Source organism: Acinonyx jubatus, chromosome B2 (assembly GCF_027475565.1).
Source record: "Acinonyx jubatus isolate Ajub_Pintada_27869175 chromosome B2, VMU_Ajub_asm_v1.0, whole genome shotgun sequence".
Taxonomy (NCBI): domain Eukaryota; kingdom Metazoa; phylum Chordata; class Mammalia; order Carnivora; family Felidae; genus Acinonyx; species Acinonyx jubatus.
In genome coordinates, this window is record NC_069385.1 from 9,605,581 (window position 1) to 9,618,155 (window position 12,575).

At 42.6% G+C, this 12,575-nt stretch overlaps 1 protein-coding gene and 1 non-coding gene across 4 annotated transcripts in view; one reads left to right on the forward strand and one right to left on the reverse strand.

Annotated features, from left to right (window-relative positions):
* The window catches only part of TULP4 (TUB like protein 4), a 239,541-nt gene that overhangs the window by 207,560 nt on the left and 19,406 nt on the right, over positions 1-12,575 (reverse strand). The window lies entirely within an intron of this gene.
* LOC113598973 (U6 spliceosomal RNA) lies at positions 3,502-3,605 on the forward strand. The gene has a single exon (XR_003419728.1). It is a non-coding gene; the product is annotated as a U6 spliceosomal RNA (small nuclear RNA).

Sequence of the window (12,575 nt, forward strand, 5' to 3'; positions counted from 1 at the left end):
TTTACTGTCTATGAAGAATCTCATTTCCCCGACCTCCCTGACTGAGGGGCTGTTAAAGGTGATGTTCAGAACCAGGAAAAGCCAGGCAAACAAACATGTAGATTCTAATAACTTGGGCCCTGCCTATTTGCACAACAGAAACACCTCTGTACATTGGCAGAGGAGAAAGTGCTGCTTTCCACCTATCACTTCCCAGTTATTCCAAATTAAAAAGCACAAACACTTGGGAAGGGTATCCCAGGGCACAAGCGCTGCAAGTCGGGACCATCGAGCTGGCTTGCTGCTACCTATCTACGCCATGAGCTTAGGACCAGAGAAAAGCTGAAGCAGTCACTAATTAGGGTCGTGTTTACCCTTCCGTTGTCAACTAAGAACATACTGTTTTTGTTGCTTTGGAAGAAAGGTCTCCCTAGTTCATTACAGTCATTATTCCTACTCAGTAAGAGATAATATGCTCCAATTTGAAAAGTATGTGTGAATGGCACACTCCTACACCTCCTAGCAGGGGCCTATCCACATTCAATACTTTCACAGACACAGAATGACAGTTCGTTGGAAGTCACAGGGTCTTAAATAAGCTGATAATTTATTGTCCTCCACAAAAGAACTACAAACAAGATCTTAATTAATTTGCTAACAGTTATGGCCTGTTTACTAAAATTAGCCCAAATTCCATCATTTTGCTTACTACAGGAATTTGCATAAGGCACATTTCCTTGGACCCCATCCTGGGAAAATTAGTACTGAGGAAAGTAAAACTTGCCATTAAAGTAGTTGTACATCTAAGGTGGCTCCAGAAGAGCTGTCCCTAGGGACAGTGACATAGAGCTGCTGAGGGACAGAGTGGGCATAAAGAGAGAGAAAGAAAAGTTGTGACTGTGGCCATCCAGATGTCTCAACTTAGTGCTCAATTTGTACACCAATGCCAGGAGAAACAGAGCTGGTGACAGTCGGATTGGGACCTTAAAGGTCACCTTATCCAACGGCCATTCACAGGTAGAAATACGGCCAAAAACTCAGAGGCTCAGCTCCTCACCATGGGTGAAAGCACTCCTGCCTCACTTCCTTCCACTGCCCACAAAAACGTCAGCACCACCATGCTTGGCAGCAGGGGTCTCCCAAAGGTCAAGTTCTGTGGTGCATGAAAGATGGGTAGGGGCACCTGGGTGGCTCAGTTGGTTAAGCATCTGGCTCTTGATTTCAGCTCAGGTCATGATCTCACGGTTTATGAGACCAAGTCCCATGTCTGGCTCTGCACTGACAGTGTGAAGTCTGCTTGGGATTCTCTCTCTGCCCCTCCCCTATGCACTCTCTCTCAAAATAAATAAACAAGAAGGAGAAGGAGGAGAAGGAAGAGGAGGAGGAGGAGAAGGAAGAGGAGGAGGAGGAGGAGGAGAAAGACAGATGGGAAGGACTAAGAGTAAAGTAACAGAAAACGCAGATGTAGATGTCCTGGGACTCTTACAGTCTGTGTGGCCCAGAAGTGGAGGAACCGTGCAAACATTCTACAACCTAGCAGTGGGTTGTGTGCCAGTGTGCAGAAGAATCAGCCTTTCTAGAACTCAGAGCACATTACCTGAAAAAGTTAGGGAAAAGTTAGGTTTCTAGTGCAGCCTAAAATTTAACCTATATTTATTTTTTTCAACAAATAATTACTGAGCTCTAGCCATCTGGGAATTTACATTCTAATGGGGGAACAACAGCAAAAGGAAAGAGACAAACACATAAGGTTCTTGCCCTTGGGGGTGAGGGCTGTGCAAAGGAGAAAACAGCCCTGTGAGGGGTGGGGAGGGAAGGTCCTCTGACAAGGGACAGCAACACAGACCAAAGAAGCGATAGAGCAGGGGTATATGCGGGACAACGAGGCAGGGAAGACTGGCAAACACGAGGACGTGAAAAAAGACCGGGGGGCCACAGAGCAGAAATCGAAGGGCTAGGACGAGGTTTAGGCGGGGCCCCGTCGTCACAGAAGGGAGCTCATCTCTATCTTGACGGGGCGGGGCCTCTGAACGGTACCAAGCAGCAGACTGAAACGGTCCAGCTTTCACGTCAAGACTGCCGGATGGGGACAGAGTGAAAGCGGAAAGGACAGGCAGGAGGTTGCAGCGATCCAGGGGCGAGGCGATGGTGCCTGAAGGAAGCTGCTCACTCGTGAGAGGGAGGAGAGAGCAGCCTGGGGCTGAGCTGTGGAGTTGGAACCAACAGAACTTCTGAGGAAGTAGATGAGGGAGCGGAAATGGAGGCGTGGCTGCCTTGTGTGGGAAAAGGGGATAATCACACTAAAATGAGGTGTTGGCGCGGCCCACACTCCGTCTCTGCCGAGACTGTATTCCCACTTACTAGCCGAGGGGCCCTGAGTGCTGTGAGAAGTAACTTCGTCTCTGCTTCAGAGTCTGACATTACCAGTCAGGGAGAGTAAGAGAATCTACCTCACGGATTTACTGAGAATCCAATGAGTTAGTATTTGTAACATACTTAAAACAGTGCCTGGCACACAGTAGGAGCTATACAATTCTATTCTTATTACTATTCTCATCACCTACTTCATGGTACTGTTGTTAGGACTAAATAGACTAAATGAGTTTAAGGAAGTGCCTGGCACATTAATTCTCTCAATAAACGTCGGCCCTTATTGCTATCATCATGAATGATTCCCAGTCGGTGGCAATAATTGAGGTGAAGAACAGAATGGAGAGGGGGCTGCTGTGAAAAGGTCCAGAGGGCCTGTGGAAGAGGTTCCATTTGGTGTGTTAATTCTGCAGTGTCCATGAGGCATTCAAATGTCTAGGTCAAGTGTGTCGCTGGACATGAATCTGAACCTCAGAGGAAAAGTCTGGAGTTGAGATATTAACTTAAGAGCCATTCACATAAAAACGAGTTAACTACAGAAAATGGTGAGCTTGGTGACGAGGAAGATTAAGGTGGAGGAAAGAAGATGGTCTAGTGGTGAACCCAATGGAACCCCAACATCCCAGGTCAGGCCAAGGTGGAGGAGGCAGAAAAAGAGACTGACAAAGAACTGTGCAGAGGAGGAGGAAGGCCAACAGACATTGGGTCCTAACAGCTCTAACTTCTGAAAGGTCAAGTTGGATAAACACACTGGAAGGAGCCACATGGAGATTATCAATGATCTTGACGAGAGCATTTTTAGCACCTTACATATTCATTTCAACTCTACCTTTCATTTACAACACCATAAAAGAACATGAGTCTCAAGGGTGATGTACAGTGAAGAAAACTCTGACCTCAGAGTCAAGAGACCAAAGTCTAAGCTTCAAGTCTAAGGGTCTTGGGTAAGTCCCTCAACAAAAAGGGTGTCCATTCCTCCACAGGTAAAATGACAAAATTGGACCAGATTCCCAAACACAGGTCACAGGCTCTCTATGTGTCTAAAACCTGCTAACCAAAGTACATAGTATTCTCAGTATTTAAAAGGTACTGATCGCTCCTTAGCCATTTGGCTAAGATCAAGTGTAAAATGTACTAAGAACCATGCATCCGGTGCTCACTTCAGCTGCACACACACTAAAATGTGTACAATACAAAGAGTGGCACGGACCCTGCACGAGGATGACATACAAATTCATTAAGTAGCCCATGTTTAAAAAAAAAAAAAAAAAAGAACTACGCATCTACCTCGGGTACAGTTCCACAAACAAAACTGTCACATTTGTTTCTGGCTGAAATTATAACTGAGCGTGGCAACATCTGTGAAGCTGGGAAGCAGCCATGGTTAAGAAGGGAGACTCTGGCATCTGAATGCCTGACTTCAAATCCCAGCTCCATCACTTACTGCCTGACAAGAGCTGTGCTGTTAAGCTGCTCAAGGCCTAGTTTCCCACTCTGTGAAGTGGGGATTATAACATTGCCTACCTCACAGCGTACTGGAAGGTTTTAAACGCATCAGTCCTTGAAAGACCTCAGCAGAACTCTCCATTGACCTTCCTCCTCCCTCTTGACTGCTCTTTGTCAACCTCCTCTGCTGGCTCCCTACCATGGCCTGACCTGGGATTCTCAGACCCTCTTCTTCTCCATCTCTGTCCTCTCCCTCGCTAGGCTCATCATGAAGCATACAATTACATACTGAATAAACAGGAGCTATGAATGCCATTATCTTACACTAAAGATCCTAACTTATTAAGATCACATTTCTGGGGGCAATGAGGGAAAATAATAAAAAGAAGAATATGATGGTGAAAATGCTGGTGATCCCTGGTAACTCGCAACTCAAAAATTCTTCAGAAACACACCCGCCATCCTATTGCATGAAACGCAGTACCTTCATTAAAATCTACTTCATTAAAATAAGGCTTTGTTCCCTACTAGACACGAGAATCTCCCTGATGGAAGCATACCCATCTGACTTAGTGACAGCACCCAAACAGTAACTAGTAAACAAATTTCTCTTGGTACTTACTCCCCTTAACTCCTAAATTCCACTCCTGAATTTCTAATTTAAAAATTAAAGAGTCTAAAATTTTTTCTGCAAATACTTTTAAAGGCTCCACTGCACAGGTGCCCCATAAATGCTTCTAAGGCCCTATACCCTGCCCCCACCCCCACCACATACCCTTTGTTTCATCACAAGCAAATTCTACAAATTTTCACATGTGGCCTTCCAAAAAGTTTCTCCAGGACAGATTCAATCTCAGTGCTTTCTAACTTTTTGAACTTATTTATTTTGAGAGAGTGTGTGTGTGTGTGTGTGTGTGTGTGAGCATGAGTGGCCGGGGGGGGGGGGGGGGGAGGAGAGAGAGGGAGAGAGAGAATCCCGATGAAGGGCTCGAATCCACAAACCGCGAGATCATGACCCCAAGTCAAAATCAGGAGCTGGATACTGAACCAACTGAGCCACCCAGGTGCCCCAGCACTTTCTAACTTTAAAACCCAACTTTTCAGAACATTTTGCTTTGGGAGGATAGTTATACTTGAATCAAAGCTACCCTTTCAAAATTTCTAAAGGGCAAACAAACCCCACAAACTCTGAGCTACCAGAGACAAAGCATATGTGAGACATTTCCCTACCCATCCTCCTCTTAATTGACTCATGACACGACACTGAGGAAGCTGGACCAAAATAGCTACCCACCTGACCAAGATTTAAATGTTTTCTTGATTACCACACAATAAGCAACAATTGATTAAAGAAAAAAAAAAAAGCAAAAACTACTGAAAAACTGCTTATATTAAATAAGCCAATTACAATTTATGTTTAAAAGAAGTTGGTATATAAACTGCGAGGCAAAGTAAAGGCAGCCTCAAAAGCTATCACATGAAAGCACAATGAAGGCTGGGATAAATTAGCTCTAATTCATGAGACACGTCATCAGTGAAGGATTCAGAATTTCAGGAAGAAATTTTTGAAAGCTTAGGAAGACTTTAAAAAAGGGCAAGCATCGGGGTGCCTGGGTGGCTCAGTCGGTTAAGCGTCCAGCTTCGGCTCAATTCATGATCTCACAGTTTGTGGGTTCGAGCCCTGAGTCAGGATCTGTGCCGACAGCTCGGAGCCTGGAGCCTGCTTCAGATTCTGTGTCTCCCTCTCTCTCTGCCCCTCCCTGGCTAACACTCTGTCTCTCTCTCTCTCAAAAATAAATAAACATTAAAAAAAAAAAGTTGTTTTTTTTTTTAAAAACGGCAAGCATCAAATCAATGGATGCTATATGTTAATTTTAGCTACAAGAGTCCAAAGTGACGTGTGAAATGAGGAAAGCAGCCAAAGGACACTCATGCAAGAAATGTCCACGCAGTGCCCACCACAGCCCCAGGCACAGGGCTGGGGTTAGCACTTCGAAGTACAGGGAAGTCCCATCCCTGCCCTGAGGAGCTCCCCGCATAGTGGGAAAAGATGGAGGATAAACTTCAAGACTACCAGATAAATTCTCTAACCAATGGCCAACAAAGGGCTCTCAGGCAGAGCTAACAGAATCTTGATTGCATGACTGGTCCGTGACAACATAAAGCCAGTAAAGGATCTTTAACACTGTACGACAGCAAAGCAAAAAAAAAAAGCCCAAACTTGGGCAAAAACAAGAAGATTTGGGGGCACCTGGGTGGCTCAGTCAGTGGGGTGGCTCAGTCAGTGGGCATCCAACTTTCGAATTTGGCTCAGTTCATGATCTCACAGTTCATGAGATCGAGTCCCCTGTCAGGCTCTCACTGACAGCAAAGAGGCTGGGGACTCACTCTCTCCTTCTCTGCCCCTTCCTTGCTCGCTCTCTCCCTCTCTCGCAAAATAAATAAACTTAAAAAAAAACAAGAATTTATTGATAAAAATTATATTGACAACAATACCCAAATAATGACATGGACGCAACTCAGTGTCTATCAACAGATGAACAGATAAGCAAAATGCGTACATGTACAGACAGACAGACAGACAGACAGACACATACACAGAGGAGTATTATTCAGCCTTAAAAAGGAATAAAATTCTGTAATGCTACAACAGAGATAAACCTTGGAGAGCATTGTGTTAGTGAAATAAGCCAGTCACAAAAAGATAAATACTGTATGATTCCACTTAACTGAGCTACTTAGTGTAGTCAAAATCACAGGGACAGAAAGAATGATGGCTGACAGAGGCTTGAGAGGATGGTGGTAATTGTTTAATGGATACACAGTTTCAGGTTTACAAAATGAAAACTGTTATGAAGATGGATGGTGGTGATGGTTGCACAACCTTATGAATGTATTTAATACCACTGAATTGTACACTTAAAAATGATTAAAATGGTAAATTCCATGTTATGTACATTTTATACTAAAAAAGTTTTTTTAATATCCCAATAATGGAGACTTTATAATAATCTAAGGCAAAATTAAACCAGGGTTCTACAGATACAGTGGAAGGCTCAGATCTGGGTGGCAATTTCAAGGGAGACTAAATGAAATTATACTGCCAAGTGCCTAGGTAAGGAAAAGTCTTAATGCTACAGATTAAAGTAGTCAAAAGATATGAATGCTCTATGTTTGACACTTGTTATGTAACTTCACAATTATTAGCCTTTTCAAAAACCCAGATTTTTTTTTTCTACCTGTATCTCTCTACATAGAAACAAGAGAATGGGCTTTAGGAACACAGAACAAAGAATAAAGAAGCAAACCCTTCAAGACCATGATGGCCGTGTGGTGGCAGCCGTCAGGCACCGGGGTGTGCTGGCTGGGTCACACTCCTGAGCTGGGTGACATTTTGTGCCTCAAGTTTCCTATGAAGTAAAATCGTTGGGAGGAGTCAATAAACATATGAAAAGTACCTTGAATACCGCCTGCCACGTAGTTGTAATTGCTCAATAAACGTCAGACATTGCTGTTGTAATTTTATTTATATTCCACCCATTAAACATTTTTTTTAATTTGGAATAAAGTAAATTATTAAAAGAACGTGTAAAAACAATTATCATTCACCCAATTCAACTTAAAAATTAAAATGGAACAGAGAATTATGGGGGGGGGAGAGTAAACTTATCTCTAATCAAAATTAAATCTACCAAAATCTTTGACAATTCCTGCAGAATGGCCTTAGTGTGATGAACCTGGAGAGACAGAAGGCATAGAGCAAGAATTGATGACTTCTGTACTACAAAGGACCCACTTTACATCTTTCTCCACATCTACAGCCTCCCTGTAAGACAGAAAAATCCCCATTGTACACATGATTCAACCAAGGCTCAAAGAGTTTAAGTTTATCAAAATTCACCAGGCTGTTAGTGACAGAGCTAAGATTTGATATCTGACTCCAAGCCCACACTTTTTCTACCAAACTGTGTTGTGAGGATTAACAACAGTAACTATCATTCTACACCCATGTTGCTTTGGAACAGGGAGGGAAAGTTGTATATAATTATTTGATGAGAACAAAACAATGCATGAAGCAAGGCCAACTCTGTTATGGACTCTAGAATTTCTAGAGGAAATGACAAATATCCAAACCCAAATTTCATGTTAAAATGACAGAACCACAGATTAGGAAAAGCCTTCCCAATACTCCGGTCACTCAACACTGGTGAGGATGTGGATAATGCACACACTCCAATTCTAGCCCATCCTTCCAGAAAGCAATTTGGCAACAGGCAGAAAATAAGTAAAGCCAAGAGTGCTAAAGGCAGTCTGGCTAAGGGGATGATTAAGCCAAAGATGTCCACCAATAGTGTTACTCAACATCATTCTAGATTTTCCAGGAAGTGCATTTTGACAGGCAGAAGAAAGAAGTCATGTAAAAACGGGAAGGGCCAAAATCATCCTTAGTTGTAAATATTTTGCCATCTGAAAAACTCAACAGAATTGAATAAAATTAGTACTATTAAGAGAGTTCAGTAAAATGGGAAAAAATAATACATAAGAATAAATTACACACAAAACAACCTGCAGAAAACAGACTGGTACCACTGAGGGGCCACTGAGAAGTTTCTAAAAGACAAGGAACAGATGGGACCAGACTGACACAAACGTACCAGAGTCTTAATTCAGCCAGGCAAAGGCAAGCACACCGCTCTCCATGAAAAGGCTTCAGACAACGGCTGTCCACGGTGGGCCAGTGAGGGGAGTGGGAATCGGGCCTGGCAGGACTGCCTGCACCACATGCACCGGCCAGGGAACACCACTCAGGTTAGCACTGGACCGCCACGGTGACTCACTGACCAGCAAAGGAGCGAGATTCCCCAAAGATCCAAAGACGGACCAGTGCATGGCCACTAACTGTGCACAGAGGCCTAACATAAGGGCAGCAGGAGCAGGAGTGGGGAGGGCAGGAGCTCCAATTCAAGAACCCTCTTCTGACCTCTCAGGGCCTACCCTCCCCTGTCTGACAAGGGTCTAAAAAGCAGGGAAGCCTGCCCTTTCCTCTGTATGAAGCCAGGCTGGCTTCTCTTATCACTTAGTTGCTTTGGTTTTCTAACTGTATGACATGTTGGCATGCCAAGCTTCATGCAAGATTTTTGAAGGCAAGACACCCATCTCTCACTGTACCTCTGTGGTCAGACATGCCAGTGACTGATAACAATGAAAACAGGAAGAGATACCAGTTCTTCCCCAGCATGACCACTAGGTCGTGTAACTATTATAGTTTCAGAATTGTACATGTACCATTCCTGAAGATTGGTATGATCTTTTAATCAGCCTACAGACTCTTCATGAATACTGCCTTAAAATCAGCTCAACTACTGAAACATCAGTCATTTCTGACATCTGTAAACCACTGCATTATGCTCTCACTGAGGTAAGAATTCTTTAGATGGTCCTTCCTCACTAAACTAAGGCATATCTATGTAAAATGCAGAGTAATGCATTTTATGTAGCATACACGTAACTTCTTTTCACTTAAAAAATTAGCCTAAACTCAAAATGAGTAAAGAGCAAACAAAACTGAGCACGAGTGTCTGTATAATCCATTCAAAAGAAACAACTCACAAGGATCAAAAAGTAGGATGATATTTATCACCTATTTATTTCATTTTAAAGCAGCCCCAAATTAGAAGCAATCCAAATACCTTATAAAAGTCAAGCACTGAAGTATAATTTATATACTTGATGGAATATTACATTCTTCAAAAAAGTGTAATTACCAAAGTGTTCATTAACAGATGGACAAATAAAAAAAGAGTGGTATATACACACAATGGAATATTATTCAGCCTTAAAAAGGAAAATAATTCTGATACATGCTATGTGGATGAACCTTGAAGACATACCAAATGAAATAAGCCACTCACAAAAAAAGACATATAATGTGTTAATTTCATTTATATGAGGTATCTAGAGTAGTCAAACTTACAGAGGCAGCAAGTGAAAGGGTGGCTGCCAGAAGCCAGATTAGGAGGGATGGGGAATTTTTATTCATGTTTATTTATTTTTAAGAGAGAAAGAGAAAGAGAGAGAATGTGTGTGAGTGGTAGAGGGGCAGAGAGAGAGGGAGACACAGAATCCAAAGCAGGCTCCATGCTCCGTGCTGTCAGCACAAAACCCGAAGTGGGCCTCGAACTCACGAATAGTGAGATCATGACCTAAGCCGAAGTTGGATGCTTAACCGACTGAGCCACTCAGGTGCCCCAGGATTGGGAATTCTTGTTTAGTGGGTAGAGCTTCAGCTCTAGAAGACAAAAAAGTTTAGGGAGATGGTGATGATGGTGATGATGGTGATGATGGTGATGATGGTGGTGGTGGTGGTGGTGGTGGTGGTGGTGGTGGTGGTGGTGGTGATGGTGGTGGTGGTGGTGGTGATGGTGGTGATGGTGGTGGTGGTGATGGCGGCTGCAAAACAATGTGAATGTCCTTAATGCCACTGAAGTGTACACTTTAAAAATAGTTAAAATGGTGGGGCGTCTAGGTGGCTCAGCTGGTTAAAAGACCAACTCTTGATTTTGGCTCAGGTCATGATCTCATGGCTTGTGAGTTCAAGCCCTACATTGGGCTCCAGGTGGAGCCTGCTTGGGATTCTCGCTCTTTCTCTCTTGGCCCCTCCTCCACTCAATCTCTCTCTCTCTCTCTCTCAAAATAAACATTTAAAAAATAAAAAATAAAAAAAAGTTAAAATGGTAAATTTCATGTTATATACATTTTCCCACAATAAAAAAGCATAATTATGAAAAGCATATAGAAACATTAAAAACATTTATGCTATGTTAAATTTTAAAAAGCATACAAAGGTATTCATGGGTTTGATTAAAACTATGAAAAAATGTATATGACAAAAGGTTTCAAAAGAAAGCTCTGGTAAAGAGCCGTAATAATGGTGGAGACTGGGCGATTTTCCTCCATTTTACAAATACACTGTGGTATTTAGCTGTTATTTATGTAAACTTATAAAAACATAAAAAACTCACACACTAGATATAATACCAAGAGAGCAAATCCATGGTGTCTGCAACCACAAAGCTCCCTTGTCTGTTACTTCTTTTTCAATTCATCCAATCCTAAATTTGGGGGAAAAAAAAGGTTTTATAAAAATACTTAATATTTGGGGGCTGAGTAATGACCTAAGAACTGGTAGGTAGCTCTGGGTGCACAGAGAAAATTTAATTTTCATTAACTAAACAGTTTCCCTCTTACTCTCATTTTAAAGTTTAAGAAGAAAGCCAGGAGAGGGGCACCTGGGTGGCTCAGTCAGCTGGGCATCTGACTTCGGCTCAGGTCATGATCTCACGGTTCGTGAGTTCGAGCCCCACATCGGGCTCTGTGCTGACAGCTCAGAGCCTGGAGCCTGCTTCAGATTCTGTGTCTCCCTCTTTCTATGCCCCTCCCCGTTCACACTGTCTCTCTCAAAAATAAACATTTAAAAAAAATTAAATAAAGCCAGTATTTGCCTTACTTGAGCCAAAATTTCCTTCTTAGTCATTACTTTTAACCCACCTCAACTCTTTTTTTTCTTTAAAGTTTCTTTATGATATTGAGAGAGAGTATACAAACAAGTAGGGGAGAGGCTCAGAGAGAGGGAGAAAGAGAATCCCAAGGAGGCTCTGCATTGTCAGCGCAGAGCCTGACATGGGGCTCAAACTCACAAACCATAAGTCATGACCTGAGCCAAAACCAAGACTCAGATGCTTAACCAACTGAGCCACCTAGACGCCCCAAGCTACCTCAACTCTTTTGTGGAAGAAGTCCAGGGTCTAAGTAAGTAAATTAAGTTCTCATCAAATAAAATTTCTCATAAGCTGGACAGGCAAGGAAGTGAAACAGGAAGGACTGGGACCAGGAATCAGAAGACAGAATCTGGTTGGCTCTGCCGGTTAGTGGCAGGGAGGCCTCGAGCAGCACAGCACGCAGCTTCTCCAACCTCGGCTGCCCATCCGTATGTAAATGTGCAGACTATTTGCTCCACGCTTTACCAACAAATAAAAATCAAAAGTGATGTTCATAAAAATGCTCTGGAGAACGTAACATGCTTTGTAAACTAAAAGGTGATACCTTGTCAAACTCACAATATTAACTTGATCTTTTTCCCTGTTGCCATATGGTATCACATGAAATTAGACCTTTCATATATGCTTTTCTGCTTTTACATTATTACTTCTTACTTGTCATTTTGAAGGCAATGAGTCTCCCCAGCCCTCAGAGCTCTGCATTTTTGATGACAGAGGTACAGCTCAAGGCTTTCTATTTAAGATCTGACATTTCAGGGGCATCCCCCATGGTTTGTGAAAAGAAGCCCACAGAAGAAGAAAAGGTCAGATGGGATACAGAGCTTCGCACGACCTACATGCAACACTCCCAATTTTCATTCAACAGCAGGGCTCTTCCAGCACTATTTTACAATACCACCTGGCTTTTAAATCATGTAAAGCAGTAACAAATGTTTCCTACCCTGTTGAAGGCAGGAAATTTCGCAGAGTAAGGAGCATGCTAGAGCAGCCGTCCGGTGGGTGTCTTCCATTGCAGCCATGTTTACTCAGGTGCTAATCATGCCCTTCCCCTTGTCCAAACCCCAGTAATACAGTATACTTCATACAACCTACATGTTCTGAAAAGGAAAACTGAGTTTTAATTTTAAATATACTCTAAGTCAAATGGGCAAAAAAAAAAAAAAACTCTTTTACAACTGATGTACAAATAAAGAAGATCACGTACATTTGGGAAGATAACAA